This window comes from Arachis hypogaea, chromosome 16 (assembly GCF_003086295.3).
Source record: "Arachis hypogaea cultivar Tifrunner chromosome 16, arahy.Tifrunner.gnm2.J5K5, whole genome shotgun sequence".
NCBI lineage: Eukaryota > Viridiplantae > Streptophyta > Magnoliopsida > Fabales > Fabaceae > Arachis > Arachis hypogaea.
In genome coordinates, this window is record NC_092051.1 from 64,428,327 (window position 1) to 64,444,423 (window position 16,097).

The 16,097-nt window shown below is 37.9% G+C and overlaps 1 non-coding gene across 1 annotated transcript; it reads right to left on the reverse strand.

The window, feature by feature from the left end:
- Nucleotides 1-14,705: 14,705 nt before the first annotated feature.
- On the reverse strand, nucleotides 14,706-14,813 carry LOC112760460 (small nucleolar RNA R71). Its single transcript, XR_003180899.1, has one exon. It is a non-coding gene; the product is annotated as a small nucleolar RNA R71 (small nucleolar RNA).
- Nucleotides 14,814-16,097: the final 1,284 nt, after the last annotated feature.

The window sequence follows — 16,097 nt, forward strand, 5'->3', positions numbered from 1 at the left end:
TTTCACACAACATACACACTACTTCTCCCCCTTGGCCGAAACACTAAGCCCCCTCCATCTCCTCTATTTCTTCTTTTTCTACTCTCTTCTTTCTTCTTTTGCTCAAGGACGAGCAAACCTTCTAAGTTTGGTGTGGTAAAAGCGTTACTTTTTGTTTTTCCATAACCATTTATGGCACCTAAGGCCGGAGAAACCTCTAGAAAGAGGAAAGGGAAGGCAAAAGCTTCCACCTCCGAGTCATGGGAGATGGAGAGACTCATCTCAAGGGTGCACCAAGACCACTTCTATGAAGTTGTGGCTAAGAAGAAGGTGATCCTCGAGGTCCCTTTCAAACTCAAAAAGGGTGAATATCCGGAGATCCGACATGAGATTCGAAGAAGAGGTTGGGAAGTTCTCACCAACCCCATTCAACAAGTCGAAATCTTAATGGTTTAAGAGTTCTATGCCAATGCATGGATCACCAAGAACCATGATCAAAGTGTGAACCCGGACCCAAAGAATTGGCTTACAATGGTTCAGGGGAAATGCTTAGGTTTTAGTCCGGAGAATGTAAGGTTGGCATTCAACTTGCCCATGATGCAAGGAGATACACACCCCTACACTAGAAGAGTCAACTTTGATCAAAGGTTGGACCAAGTCCTCATAGACATCTGTGAAGAGGGCGCTCAATATAAGAGAGATTCAAGAGGGAAGCCGGTTCAACTGAGAAGGCAGGACCTCAAGCCCGTGGCTAGGGGATGGTTGGAGTTCATCAAACGCTCAATCATTCTCACTAGCAACCGGTCTAAAGTTACTATAGACCGGGCTATCATGATCCATAGCATCATGATTAGGGAGGAAGTAGAAGTTTATGAAGTTATATCCCAAGAACTCTACAAGGTGGCGGACAAGTTCTCTACTTTGGCAAGGTTAGCCTTCCCTCATCTCATCTGTCACCTCTGCAATTTAGCTGGAATTGACATAGAGGAAGACATCCTCATTGATGAGGATAAGCCCATCACTAAGAAAATGATGGAGCAAACAAGAGATCCCACTCATGGACATGAGGAAATTCCTCACCCTAAAATCCCTGAGATGCCTCAAGGGATGTATTTTCCTCCACAAAACTATTGGGAGCAAATCAACACCTCCCTAGGAGAATTAAGTTCCAACATGGGACAACTAAGGGTGGAGCACCAAGAGCATTCCATCCTCCTCCATAAAATTAGAGAAGACCAAAGAGTCATGAGAGATGAGCAATAAAGGCAAGGAAGAGACATTGAGGATCTCAAGCACTCCATAAGATCTTCAAGAGGAAGAACTAGCTGCCATCACTAAGGTGGACCCGTTCTTTAAGTTCCTTGTTCTTTATTTTTCTGTTTTTCAAAAATTATGCTTTATGTTTATCTATGTTTGTCTCTTTATTACATGATCATTAGTGTCTTAGTGTCTATGCCTTGAAGCTATGAAAATGAATCCATCACCTTTCTTAAATGAAAAATGTTTTTAATTGAAAAAGAAAAAGAAGTGCATGAATTTCAAATTTTAAAATAGTTTAGTTATTTTGATGTGGTGGCAATACTATTATTTTTCTGAATGAATGCTTGAACAGTGCATATTTTTTTGAATTTCTTGATTCATGAATGTTAAAATTGTTGGCTCTTGAAAGAATGATGGAAAAGGAGAAATGTTATTTGATAATCTGAAAAATCATAAAATTGATTCTTGAAGCAAGAAAAAGCAGTGAAAAGCTTGCAGAAAAAAATATATATATGCGAAAAAAATGCGAAAAAAATAAAAAAAAAAGAGAAAAAGAAAGAAAAGTAAGCAGAAAAAGCTAGTAACCCTTTAAACCAAAAGGCAAGGGTAAAATAAAAAGGATCCAAGGCTTTGAGCATCAGTGGATAGGAGGGCCCACAGGAATAAAATCCTGGCCTAAGCGGCTAAACCAAGCTGTCCCTAACCATGTGCTTGTGGCGTGAAGGTGTCAAGTGAAAACTTGAGACTGAGCGGTTAAAGTCGTGGTCCAAAAGCAAAAAGAGTGTGCTTAAGAGCTCCGGACACCTCTAATTGGGGACTCTAGCAAAGCTAAGTCACAATCTGAAAAGGTTCACCCAATTATTTGTCTGTGGCATTTATGTATCCAGTGGTAATACTGGAAAATAAAATGCTTTGGGTTACGGCCAAGACTCATAATGTAGCTGTGTTCAAGAATCAACATACTTAACTAGGAGAATCAATAACACTATCTGGATTCTGAGTTCCTATAGAAACCAATCATTCTGAACTTCAAAAGGATAAAGTGAGATGCCAAAACTGTTCAGAAGCAAAAAGCTAAAAGCCCCGCTCATCTAATTAATACTGATCTTCATTGATGTTTTTGGAATTCATTGTATATTCTCTTCTTTTTATCCTATTTTATTTTCAGTTGGTTAGGGACAAGCAACAATTTAAGTTTGGTGTTGTGATGAGCGGATAATTTATACGCTTTTTGGCATTATTTTTAGTATGTTTTTAGTATATTTTAGTTAGTTTTTATTATGTTTTTAATAGTTTTCAAATAAAAATCACATTTCTGGACTTTACTATGAGTTTGTGTGTTTTTCTGTGATTTTAGGTATTTTCTGGCTGAAATTGAGGGACCTGAGCAAAAATCTGATTCAGAGGCTGAAAAAGGACTGCAGATGCTGTTGGATTCTGACCTCCCTGCACTCGAAGTGTATTTTCAGGAGCTACAGAAGCCCAATTGGCGCGATCCCAATTGAGTTGGAAAGTAGACATCCTGGGCTTTCCAGCAATATATAATAGTCTATACTTTGCCCAAGATTTGATGGCCCAAACTGGCGTTCCAAGTCAGCTTAAGAATCCTGGCATCAAAACGCCAGAACAGGCACAAAAGCTGGAGTTAAACACCCAAACTAGCACAAAAGCTGGCGTTTAACTCCAAGAAAAGTCTCTACACATGGAAGCTTCAATGCTCAGCCCAAGCACACACCAAGTGGGCCCGGAAGAAGATTTCTGCATTAATTACTTATTTCTGTAAACCCTAGGCTACTAGTTCTCTATAAATAGGACCTTTTACTATTGTATTTTGAAAAAAAATCTTTGATAAGTCTTATGCTATCTTAGACACTTTTGGAGGCTGGCCTCACGGCCATACCTAGACCTTGTTCTTATGTATTTTCAACGGTAGAGTTTCTACACACCATAGATTAAGGTGTGGAGCTCTGCTGTTCTTCATGAATTAATGCAAAGTACTATTGTTTTTCTATTCAACTCAAGTCTATTTCTTCTCCAAGATATTCATTCGCACCCAAGAACATGATGAATGTGATGATTATGTGACACTCATTACCATTCTCACCTATGAACGCGTGACTGACAACCACTTCCATTATACATGCAAACAAGCTTGAATGTGTATCTCTTGGGTTTCTAATCTAAGATTAGAACCTTCGTGGTATAGGCTAGAATTATTGGTGGCCATTCCTGAGATCCGGAACATCTAAACCTTGTCTGTGGTATTCCGAGTAGGATCTGGTAAGGGATGACTATGACGAGCTTCAAACTCGCGAGTGTTGGGCATGTGACAGACGCAAAAGGATCAATGGATCCTATTCCAACATGATCGAGAACCGACAGATGATTAGCCGTGCAGTGACAGCGTGCGTAGAACATTTTCACTGAGAGGACGGGAAGTAGCCATTGACAACGGTGATGCCCAACATAAAGCTTGCCATGGAAAGGAGTATGAATGATTGGAAGAAGGCAATAAGAAAGCAGAGGTTCAGGAGGAACAAAGCATCTTCATACGCTTATCTGAAATTCCTACCAATGAATTACATAAGTATCTCTATCTCTATCCTTATTTTATGTTTTATTTATCTTTAATTATCAATCCTCCATAACCATTTGAATATGCCTGACTGAGATTTACAAGATGACCATAGCTTGCTTCAAGCCGACAATCTCCGTGGGATTGACCCTTACTCATGTAAGGTATTACTTGGACGACCCAGTGCACTTGCTGGTTAGTTGTGCGGAATTGTGACAAAGTGTGATTCACGTTTGAGAGCTCCAAGTCTTTGGCGCCATTGTTGATGATCACAATTTCGTGCACCAATAACACCTAAACCTAATTGCGCCCGCCTTCATTCCTCTTCAATTTGGCTTGAAATAGCTTAAAAAACTGAGTTGAATTGGGCTCTGAAAGCCCAAAAATCGCTGCCAGTGAGTTGCAATCAATGAAGTCACATGCCAGGACTTGTTCGCACACACTTGCTAAATCTTGACTCGTGTGTGCACACATTGTGTGCGTAATATACTTAAACTCATATCCACTATAGACATATGGATATCATTTTAAAGATCCGGATGTTAGCTTTCCAATGTCGCTGGAACCGCCTTATTTGGATCTCTGTAACTCAAGTTATGAACACTTTAGTACCGAGAGGTCAGGATTGACAGCTTTACAAATCCTTTATTTCTTGAATTCTCCCATTTTGCATGCTTTCCTTCCTCACTTCTTCAATCCATATTTTCCTTCATAATCTTAAATCACTCAACAAACATATCAAGGCATCAAATGGATAAAGTGAATAAAATTTAGCAATTTTAGGGCCTAAAAAGTATGTTTTTACTTTTAAGCACAATTTAGGAAGAAATCAGGAAACTATGCTATTTCAATGAATAAATGAAAGAAAAGTCAATGAAATCCACCCAATTAGAGCAAATAAATACCATGACATGTGGATTCATCAGTCCTCAAGTCATCATAACCATCATCAGTTTAATATTTTCTCAAATTTACCATCAACTATCGTCGCCACTCATGTCCTCTTAGTTATCCCCAATATAGTATTCCGCCTGCCCGCTTACCCCTTTTAATTCATTTATTGTGTTCTCCCTTGATTCAAAGTCTAAATAGTAGCATAAAGATTTTAAATGAGTGTTACAGAAGTTTTCAAGTTTGTTGGGAAGGTACAATGGTTAAAAACAAGGTTTTCATTGAAAAACAGGACAGTGTGCGTACGCGTGCCCAAAAGAGTTTTCTCAACGTGTGCGTACGCATAGAAATGTGTGTACGTACACAAAGTAAAATTTCCTATTTTGTGTGCACGCATGAATACGTGCAGATGCCCTTAACAAAAGGCACTTCCCAGTTTATGCATACGCATGATGTTGTGCGTATGCACAACATGCAAATTTCACAGTGTGCGTGTGCACCAGAGTGTGAGAACACTCTCAGTAGAAGGCATATCACTGTGTGTGCGTGCCCACTAAAGTGTGCATTTGCACATTTTCTGAAAATCACAGGGTGTCCGTGCGTGCATACGCACAAGTGAAAACATGGCCCCTGCTCGGAGCATGCGCACACAAACCAGAACTCACAATTTCTGCATTATCACAGAATTCAGATTTTTTATACCAACTTCCAATGATCATATCTTTTTCTATAAAACTCCGATTTCCACGAAATCTATACCATTTTAAAGCACTTTAATTATCTTTCATTTGATACAAAATTTAATCAATTTCAAAAACTATAGCTCAAGATATGATCCGCCAAATTTGGCCAAAAATTCGTTTTAACCAAAAATCTTAAAAACTCAAATTTATCAAATCTCTCAATTTACAACCAATTATTCACAACCCCAACAATACCAAAATCACTCAAGAATTCATATTAAACATTACTCAACTCAGTCAAGCATTCAATCATCTAAACCATTTAACACTCACCTCATCCAAGTCTAAATTCAATCTAGATTCATATCACAATTTCTCAATACCACCATTCAAAGTTTCCAACAATCATCAATGTTACATATATTAAATCTTTCATCCAAATAGTCCCATTATCATCATTCAATCCATATAATTCAACAAACTTCCTCACTCATTTATTTTCAACATGAACCATAATAACTAACAATCCAAAATCATCATCAACATCCATCTTCATACCTTAACACTCACCATCATCACTTATCAAAGTTATTATACCCATCAATAATCATCATCTACCAACATTTATGTCATCACATTCAAACTCATTCAACCTCCATCCAAACTATCATCAAGCATAACATTTATATACAATTAATCATACAATCACATATTTCAAACCTATCTTAGGGGCCACTAGCCTAAGTTTTCCAAAATATTATATAATACATAAAGAAAATTAAAACCATACTTTGGCCGATTATCCTCCACGCACAAAACCACTTTACCACAAGTGTTCAAGCCTTCACCCAACACCAAGCAACACTAAGAACACTCAATATCATGCAAAATAGCAAGAATCAAAGCCAGAATTTATGACATTTAACTAAACACAAGGATTTAGTGATATCTTACCTTATCCAACGGGTTTTGAGGTTAAACTCACTACTCACCCAAGCTAGATTACACCTAAACAACAAGAACACAAAGAAACTCAACAACCCAACAAGCCATTTTCAAAAATGACATAGGGCAGAGAAATTTGGATGGAAAGGGTGAGTTTTTTACATTTTGTTTAGATAGAAATGAAGAGCTTGACGAGAGCTTCACGTGGTCATAAACAGCTTGTCAATCGGAGCTCCGTAGCTCAAGATATTGCCAAAAGAAGGAGTAGATGAATAGAGTTTTTCTTCTTCCTCTCTTCACTCAAAAACAGCGCCCCTCTCTGCCTCTATGTGCTGAAAATGAGCTTTTTTGGATCATGTAAGACTTTATGTATGTTGGGCTTCAGTCCAACTTGGACCCGGTCCAACCGCGTAGCGTTTTTGGTTCGTTTGGCCCAACTTTAGGCCAAAACCTTTAGAATAAGCTCCCGGTTTACTATTTCAAAAACTCTTCTAAGGTTTTTGACTATTTTATTCTCTCTCACGCAGTACTGGACAGACTTAAGCCTGTACTGCTGGCTAATCTATCAATACGCATTTTTACGCAAAAATTTTCAAAAGATAACGTTTTCCCACTCAGAAAAATCCACTGAATGTGAATCTCACATTTATAATAAAAAACACTTTTATATTTTCGTACCTATTCTGGACAATTAAATTATTCTACTCTACTTAAGCGGTTTTACGTAAAAACCATGGTTCTTACATCCTCCGCTCCTAAAAAAAAATTTTTGCCCTTGAAAATGCTAATTACCATGCTTTCGCTGCATCACTCTGATCTTTCATCATCACTAATCCGAATTCCTCGGCTACACCCACAAGAATCCTCTTTTCCCCTGGTTTACTCCAACAAAACCCTAATCACTTACAGTCCTAACAACGACTTTCCAAAAGATAGAACTAAGCTACCTTAGGTCCAAGCAACAAATTATATCCAAAGTATACGCTTACCTTTTATCGGAGGATCCAACCCTGTTGCATCACCTGCATCCAAAGCAAACACTCAGCCTGGTTGCTGATTCCTACCCATATTTTGGTTCCTCCCACGATGGCAGTCCTTAGTAAGGCGCCCTGACATTCCATAAGTGTAGCATCAACCACTTTCCTTGCTGGATGAAAACAAGCATTATTGTTCCTCCCGAATTCCCCTCGGTTGGAAGAATTCTCCACGGCATTGGTCGTTGTTGCCTCCTCGAGTATCCCTCGCCAAATCCACCTTCCTAGCACATTTTTTCGCAACTCTTGCTTTGTTCACTAACTTCGGGAATCTCCTAATCTCCAATGGAGCCACGACGGTCATGATTTTATCCTTGAGTCCTCCTTGATACTTGATGCATTTCCATTCTTCGTAGGACTCAGGAGCTCCTTAACAAACCCTTGAAAATCTGCAAAGTTCCTCGAACTTGCTGGTGTACTGTGCCACGGTCGTAGACTCTTGCTTCAGCTTCATGAGTTCCAATTCCCTTGTTTCCCTCATCGACACTGGAAAGTACTTCTAATAGAACATAGTCTGAAATAGTTCCCAAGGGATGTCCCATTCTGTAGTTGCATCAGTCTGTACACCCCTTGCCACCAGTGCTGAGCCTCACCCAACAACTAATAGGCCGCAAATTCCACGAACTGCTTCTCCATAACATGTTGAGCTTGCAACTCACGCTCCATAGCTCAGCATGATTATCATTCGGCAGGTTGCCCCCATTCTCTCCACGAGTACGTAGTCGACCTTGCCTGAAAGATGCCATTTGGGTTTCCTGTGCACACCACACAATCGATATCAAGGTGATCAGTCTCAAAATCTTAAAGTCAGTGCATCGATTATCCCGAAAGTACTCATAAACAAGCATGCTATACATATCAAACAGATATCTTAAATAGCATGAAAGAAAAATCAAACAACCAGAGTATGCAATGAAGTACCATTGGTTCATCCCTCAGGCTAACAAGGGCGAACTGCTCTGATACCATAAATGTAATACTCCATTACCCTAAGCCTCACCTCTAGCCGTAAAGCGAAGGATAACAAGACGTAACGATAGTTCTAAAGCTCATACATTAATAAATATGGAAGGAAATAGTAATACTAGAAGCCCGATAAAGGAATAAAGTTCAAAATTGCATAAGCGGAATTACAAAGCGCGAAGCGTACACACACGATAACTAAAACCGTGAAGGAACAAGATAACAACATAAAATGTATAAGTATAATAAACATAGAGTACTAGCCGCAGCCCGCGGAGTTTAGGCCGAAGATGTGCGGATATTTTATACGCTTTTTGACATGAATTTCATATAGTTTTTAGTAGTTTTTATTTAGTTTTTATTGAATTTTTATAGTTTTTAGTGTTAAATTCACATTTTTTACTTCTACTATGAGTTTTTGTGTTTTTGGACAATTTCAGGTATTTTCTGACTGAAAATGAGGAGCTGGAGTAGAAGTCTGATTCAGAGACAAAGAAAGCACTGCAGATGTTGCACAGATCTGACCAGCCTGCACTCAGAAGAGATTTTCTAGAGCTTCAGAAGTCCAAATGGAGCGCTCTTAACGGCTACAAAAAGCTGACTTTCAGAGGTTTCCAGAAATATATAATAGTCTATACTTTGCTTCGGATTAGAAGGCCCAAAACTGGCATCCAACGCCAGCTACCTGCCCCCTTCCAGGTGTCCAGCGCGCAAAGAGCAGAGATCAATGTACAAATGCCCAAAGAGGACCCCCTAGCTAGCATTCCACACCCAAGAAACCTCATAGCACGTAGATCTCATCAAAGCTCAGTCCAAACACTCACCAAGTGGGCCCTAGAAGTAGATTTTAGCACTAAATAGACTATTTTACCCTTACTAGTCATCTGTTTAGTATTTAAGGGAATAAATTTATGTAATTCAAACCTTTCAGTTCAACTTTTGGATCATACACATTTTACATTGTTTTACTTTTAGTATGACTTTCGAAACCTTCTAGGTTGAGGGGAGGAGCCCTGCTGAGTCCTATGAGATAATAAAAGTATTACTATTTTTTCTTCGATCTGTATTTGATCTATTTCTAAGATGTATATCCGATCTTCATCGTGGTGAATAGGATGATCTAACCAATTAGCTCTGTTCATCACATTAAGACGAACATGCCTGACAAACACCCATGTCTACTTGGGTTCGTGTAAATACGTGACTGGAAAGCACGAGCCAATAGCTATGCTTATACATCTCTCATATGGTTAATCCACGACTTCGTTGGGGTCTTCTCGAAACACCAGTTCAGCCAATTTCTAGGGAGATTAGGGTCTCTGTGGTATAGGCTAGAATCCTAAGAAGCAGCATCCTTTGATCTGGAAGATTCGACCTTGTCTGTGGCGTTTTGAGTAGGATCGCCATGAGAATGACTTGCTAAGCGCTTCACCCTTCGTCAGATTGGATGACCACGGCCAATAGCATGCAATCTGTACCAAAGGAGATCAATGATCATGGCCCATGGCATTGATCACATACAACCTGCCACAAAGAAGATCATTCACAAGCAGAGAAGACAATAATACCAGAGTTAATTCAGAAAGGTAAAGCAACTTCGACTCTCAACTCTATTCCTATCCTTATTTCAACTTAACATCCAAGTATTTGATATAACAAGTACTTATACAAAGTTCCACCCAATGACCTTCTGATTTCGCCTGACTAAGACCTGCAAGATAACCATAACTTGCTTCAAGCCACAATCCTCGTGGGATTGACCCTGACTCGCTCAGGTATTACTTGGACGACCCAGTGCACTTGCTGGGACTGTTGTACGGAAGTGTGGGGTTCGCGTACACACACCAGCCAACTAGTCATATACAAACATAACATGGTTTTTGAGTTAAAATAAGCTATACAACTTATCTCTTAAAGTAAGCCTCTAGGGCAATAGAGTATAATAACAAAAGTGAGAGAGAGCTACAACATTAAAATCAAAATACAAGATAACGAAAGATTCTTCGCTTTGTCACCATCCGTAACTTACTGAGACGGGTTGTGACCTGCATCTGAAAAACAACAATAATATATGGTATGAGAACCAGAGGTTATCAGTATGGTAACAGTACCCAATATATAAGATATAATGTTCCGGAACGCCAAAGGTAATCCTAGAACTTCGCATCAACAGATATTTAAGCTTAAAAAAAATAAATAACTTAAACCAAACACCATAATTAGGGTCATCTAAACATAGGGGGATTTCTAACTAATACTAATCACATAGTTGTATCCCACAGCCTTCACCAACCTACCCTCCACGCAATCTCATCGCCACCGCCTACCGAGCCTCCCCAAAACTAGAAGAAAACACAAGTAAAGCACAATTAAAGTTCATATATGGCATGTAGAACAATTAACAAGTAGGCATATGAGACATTAAGGCACAATAGAAATTAAGCAAAGCATACAAACAGGTAGAATATGCATATGATGAATGCTTGTACTATTGGTTTGTGATGTTAGTTGTCGGTTCATAAATGCCAACCCGACACATCCTTTTGAATGTAGCTTTTCTGCCTCACCAGGGATATAGTGACCTGGGCACTCTCATACTTAACCCAAGGATATAGTGCCTGGCACACTTGCATGCTTAACCCAAGGATATAGTGCCTGGCACACTCTTGCAGCAGAAAAGGTTACTAATCATCATTCAACCTAGGGATATAGTGCCCTGCACACTTGTTGAGCGGATAATTTATACGCTTTTCAGCATTGTTTTTACATAGTTTTTAGTATGATTTAGTTAGTTTTTAGTATATTTTTATTATTTTTTAAATAAAATTCACATTTCTGGACTTTACTATGAGTTTGTGTGTTTTTTTGTGATTTTAGGTAATTTCTGGCTGAAATTGAGGGACTTGAGCAAAAATCAGATTCAGAGGTTGAAGAAGGACTGCAGATGCTGTTGGATTCTGACCTCCCTGCACTCAAAGTGGATTTTATGGAGCTACATAACTCCAACTGGTGCACTCACAATTGCGTTGAAAAGTAGACATCCAGGGCTTTCCAGCAATGTATAATAGTTCATACTTTTTCCGAGTTTAGATGATGCAAATTGGCGTTCAACGCCAGTTCCATGCTACATTCTGGAGTTAAACGCCAGAAACAGGTTGCAAAGTGGAGTTAAAAGCCAGAAACAGATTACAAGCTGGCGTTCAACTCCAAGAGAAGCCTCTACACGTGTAAAGCTCAATGCTCAGCCCAAGCACACACCAAGTGGGCCCCGGAAGTGGATTTCTGCATCATTTACTAATCTTTGTAAACCCTAGTAACTAGTTTAGCATAAATAGGACTTTTTACTATTGTATTTACATCTTCGGATAATCTTTTGATCATGTTTTGATGATTGAACCCTCTTTGGGAGGCTGGCCATTCGGCCATGCATGGACCTTATTCTTATGTATTTTCAACGATAGAGTTTCTACACACCATAGATTAAGGTGTGGAGCTCTGCTGTTCCTCATGAATTAATACAAAGTACTATCGTTTTTCTATTCAATTCAAGCTTATTCTGATTCAAAGATATTCATTCGCACTTTAATATGAATGTGATGATCGTGACAGTCATCATCATTCCCAACCTATGAACGCGTGCCTGACAACCACTTCCATTCTACCTTAGATTGAATGAGTATCTCTGGGATTCATTAATCAAAATCTTCGTGGTATAAGTTAGAATCCATGGACGGCCATTCTTGAGATCCGAAAAGTCTAAACCCTGTCTGTGGTATTCCGAGTAGGATCTGGCAAGGGATGGCTGCGATGAGCTTCAAACTCGCGAGTGCTGGGCGTAGTGACAGACGCAAAAGGATCAATGGATCCTATTCCAGTATGATCGAGAACCGATAGATGATTAGCCATGCAGTGACAGCGCATTGGACCTTTTTCACTGAGAGGACAGGATGTAGCCATTGACAACGGTGATGCCTAACATACAACTTGCCATAGAAAGGAGTATGAATGATTGGATGAAGACAATAGGAAAGGAGTGGTTCAGGAGGAACAAACGCATCTTTATATGCTTGTCTGAAATTCTCACCAATGAATTACATAAGTATCACTATCTTTATTTTATATTTTATTTTTCTTTTAATTACTAAATCTCCATAATCAATTGAATCTGTCTGACTGAGATTTACAAGGTGACCATAGCTTGCTTCAAGCCAACAATCTCCGTGGGATCGACCCTTACTCACCTAAGGTTTATTACTTGGACGACCCAGTGCACTTGCTGGTTAGTTGTGCGAAGTTGTGACAAAGAACTAAGATCATGAACGTGCGTATTGAGTTTTTAGCGCCGTTACCAAGGAATGAAACCGTCACGATTTTTGCGCACCAAGTTTTTGGCGTCGTTGCCGGGGATTGTTCGAGTTTGGACAACTGACGGTTCATCTTGTTGCTCAGATTAGGTAATTTTATTTTATTTTTAAGCTTTTTATTTCTTATTTTCGAAAAAAAAAATTCTTTTTCATTTTTTCCAAAATAATTTTCGAAAAAAAAAACCAAAAAAATTAACAAAATCATAAAATCAAAAATAATTTGATGTTTCTTGTTTCAGTCTAATGTCTAATTGTAAGTTTGGTGTCAATTTCATGCTTTTAACTTTTCTTAAATTTTCGAAGAACACATGCATTGAGTTTCTTTCTTGTTCTTCATGATCTTCAAGTTGTTCTTGGTAAGTCTTCTTGTTTGATCTTCATATTTTCTTGTTTTGTGTCTTTTGTTGTTTTTCATATGCATTTTTGAATTCATAGTGTCTAAAAAATTAAAAATTTCTAAGTTTGGTGTCTTGCATGTTTTCTTTTCTTGAAAAATTTTCAAAAATAAGTCTTGATGTTCATCTTAATCTTCAAAGTGTTCTTAGTGTTCATCTTGACATTCATAGTGTTCTTGCATGCATCATTTGTTTTGATCCAAAACTTTCATGCATTGAGTCTTTTTATTGTTTTTCTCTCTCACCATTAAAAATTCAAAAATCAAAAAAATATCTTTTCCTTTTTCACTCATAAATTTTCAAAAATTTGAGTTGACTTTTTCAAAAATTTTTAAAATTTAGTTGTTTCTTATGAGTCAAATCAAATTTCCAATTTAAAAATTCTATCTTTTTCAAATCTTTTTCAAAAATCAAATCTTTTTCATTTTTCTTTTATGAATTTCGAAACTTTCAAAATTATTTTCAAAATCTTTTTCTTATTTTTATTTCATATTTCGAAATTAATACTAACAATTAATGTGATTGATTCAAAAATTTTTAAGTTTGTTACTTGCCTATTAAGAAAGGTCCAATCTTTAAATTTTAAAATCATATTTTTTATTTGTTGTTAGTCAAGTAATCAACTTTAATTTTCAAAATCAAATTTTTTTAAAATTTCTTTTTCAAATCTTTCTCAAAATAAGTTTCAATCACATCTTTTTCAAAATCAATTTCAAAATCTTTTCTAACTTCTTTTCTAACTTCTTATCTTTTCAAAAATTAAGTTTCAAATCTTTTTCAATCAATCTTATCTTTTTGTTTGATTCTTATCTTTTTCAAAACTACCTAATTAATTCTCTCTAATTTTCGAAAATCACCCCCTCTTTTTCAAAATTCTTTTTTAAATTAACTAATTGTTTTAAATTTAATTTAATTTGATTCAATTTTATTTTCCTTTCTTAATTTTCGAATTTTAACTTTAATTTTTAAATTAAAAATAAAAATATTTTTCTTTTCTTTTCAATTATTTTCGAAAATTCCTCTCTCTCTCATCTCCTTCTAATTATTTTATTTATTTACTAACACTTCTCTTCATCTAAAAATTAGAACCCTCTCTTTCGAATTTCTCTTCTTCTATTCTTTTCTTCTTCTACTCACATAAAGGAATCTCTATACTTTGACATTAAGGATTCGTCTTCTTTTCTGTTCTCTTCTTTTTCATATGAGCAGGAACAAGGATAAGAACATTGGAGGAAGCATTCTTTTTCATAAAGATGCTTGGTGACTTTACTGTACCAAATTCCAATTTACATGGAAGAAGCATCTCAATCCCTGCCATTGGAGCAAACAATTTTGGGCTGAAACCTTAATTAGTTTCTCTGATGCAACAGAACTACATGTTTTATGGACTTTCATCAGAAGATCCTTTTCAGTTCTTAGCTGAATTCTTGCAGATCTGTGATACTGTTAAGACCAATGGGGTTGATCCCGAGGTCTACAGGCTTATGCTTTTCCCATTTGTTGTAAGAGACAAAGCTAGAATATGGTTGGACTCTCAACCTAAAGATAGCCTAAACTCTTGGGATAAGCTGGTCACGACTTTCTTAGCCAAGTTCTTTCCTCCTCAAAAGCTTAGCAAGCTTAGAGTGGATGTTCAAACCTTCAGACAAAAAGAAGGTGAATCCCTCTATGAAGCTTGGGAGAGATACAAGGAACTGACCAAAAAGTGTCCTTCAGACATGCTTTCAGAATGGACCATCCTGGATATATTCTATGATGGTCTGTCTGAACTATCAAAGATGTCATTGGACCATTCTGCAAGTGGATCCATTCACCTAACAAAAACGCCTACAGAAGCTCAAGAACTCATTGACATGGTTGCAAATAACCAGTTCATGTACACTTCTAAAAGGAATCTTGTGAGTAATGGTATGCCTCAGAGGAAGGGAGTCCTTGAAATTGATACTCTGAATGCCATATTGGCTCAGAATAAAATATTGACTTAGCAAGTCAATATGATCTCTCAGAGTCTGAATGGATTGAAGGAATCATCCAACAGTACTAAAGAGGCCTCTTCTGAAGAAGAAGCTTATGATCTTGAGAACCCTGCAATAGCAGAGGTGAATTACATGGGGGAACCCTATGGAAACACCTATAATCCCTTATGGATAAATCATCCAAATTTCTCATGGAAGGATCAACAAAAGCCTCAACAAGGCTTTAATAATGGTGGAAGAAACATGTTTAGCAATAGCAAGCCTTTTCCATCATCCACTCAGCAACAGACAGAGAATTCTGAGCAGAATCCATCTAGCTTAGCAAATATAGTCTCTGATCTATCTAAGGCCACTGTAAGTTTCATGAATGAAACAAGGTCCTCCATTAAAAATTTGGAGGCACAAGTGGGCCAGCTGAGTAAAAAAATCACTGAAACTCCTCCTAGTACTCTCCCATGCAACACAGAAGAGAATCCAAAAAGAGAGTGCAATGCCATAACCTTACTTGGTGTGGCTGAACCCAGAGAGGAGGAGAAGGACGTGAATCCTATTGAGGAAGACCTCCTGGGACGTCCAGTGACCAATAAGAAGTATCCCTTTGAGGAACCAAAGGAATCTGAGGCTCATCTAGAGACCATAGTGATTCCATTAAACCTCCTTCTGCCCTTCATGAGCTCTGATGAGTATTCTTCCTCTGAAGAGGATGAAGACATTACTGAAGAGCAAGTTGCTAAATACCTTGGTGGAATCATGAAGCTGAATGCCAAATTCTTTGGTAATGAGACTTTGGAAGATGAACCTCCTTTGCTCACCAATGAACTAAATGCATTGGATAGGCAGAAATTACCTCAAAAGAAATAGGATCCAGGCAAATTCTTAATACCTTGTACCATAGGCACCATGACCTTTGAGAAGGCTCTGTGTGACCTGGGGTCAGGAATAAACTTAATGCCACTCTCTGCAATGGAGAAACTTGGGATCTTTGAGGTGCAAGCTGCCAGAATCTCATTAGAGATGGCAGACAACTCAAGA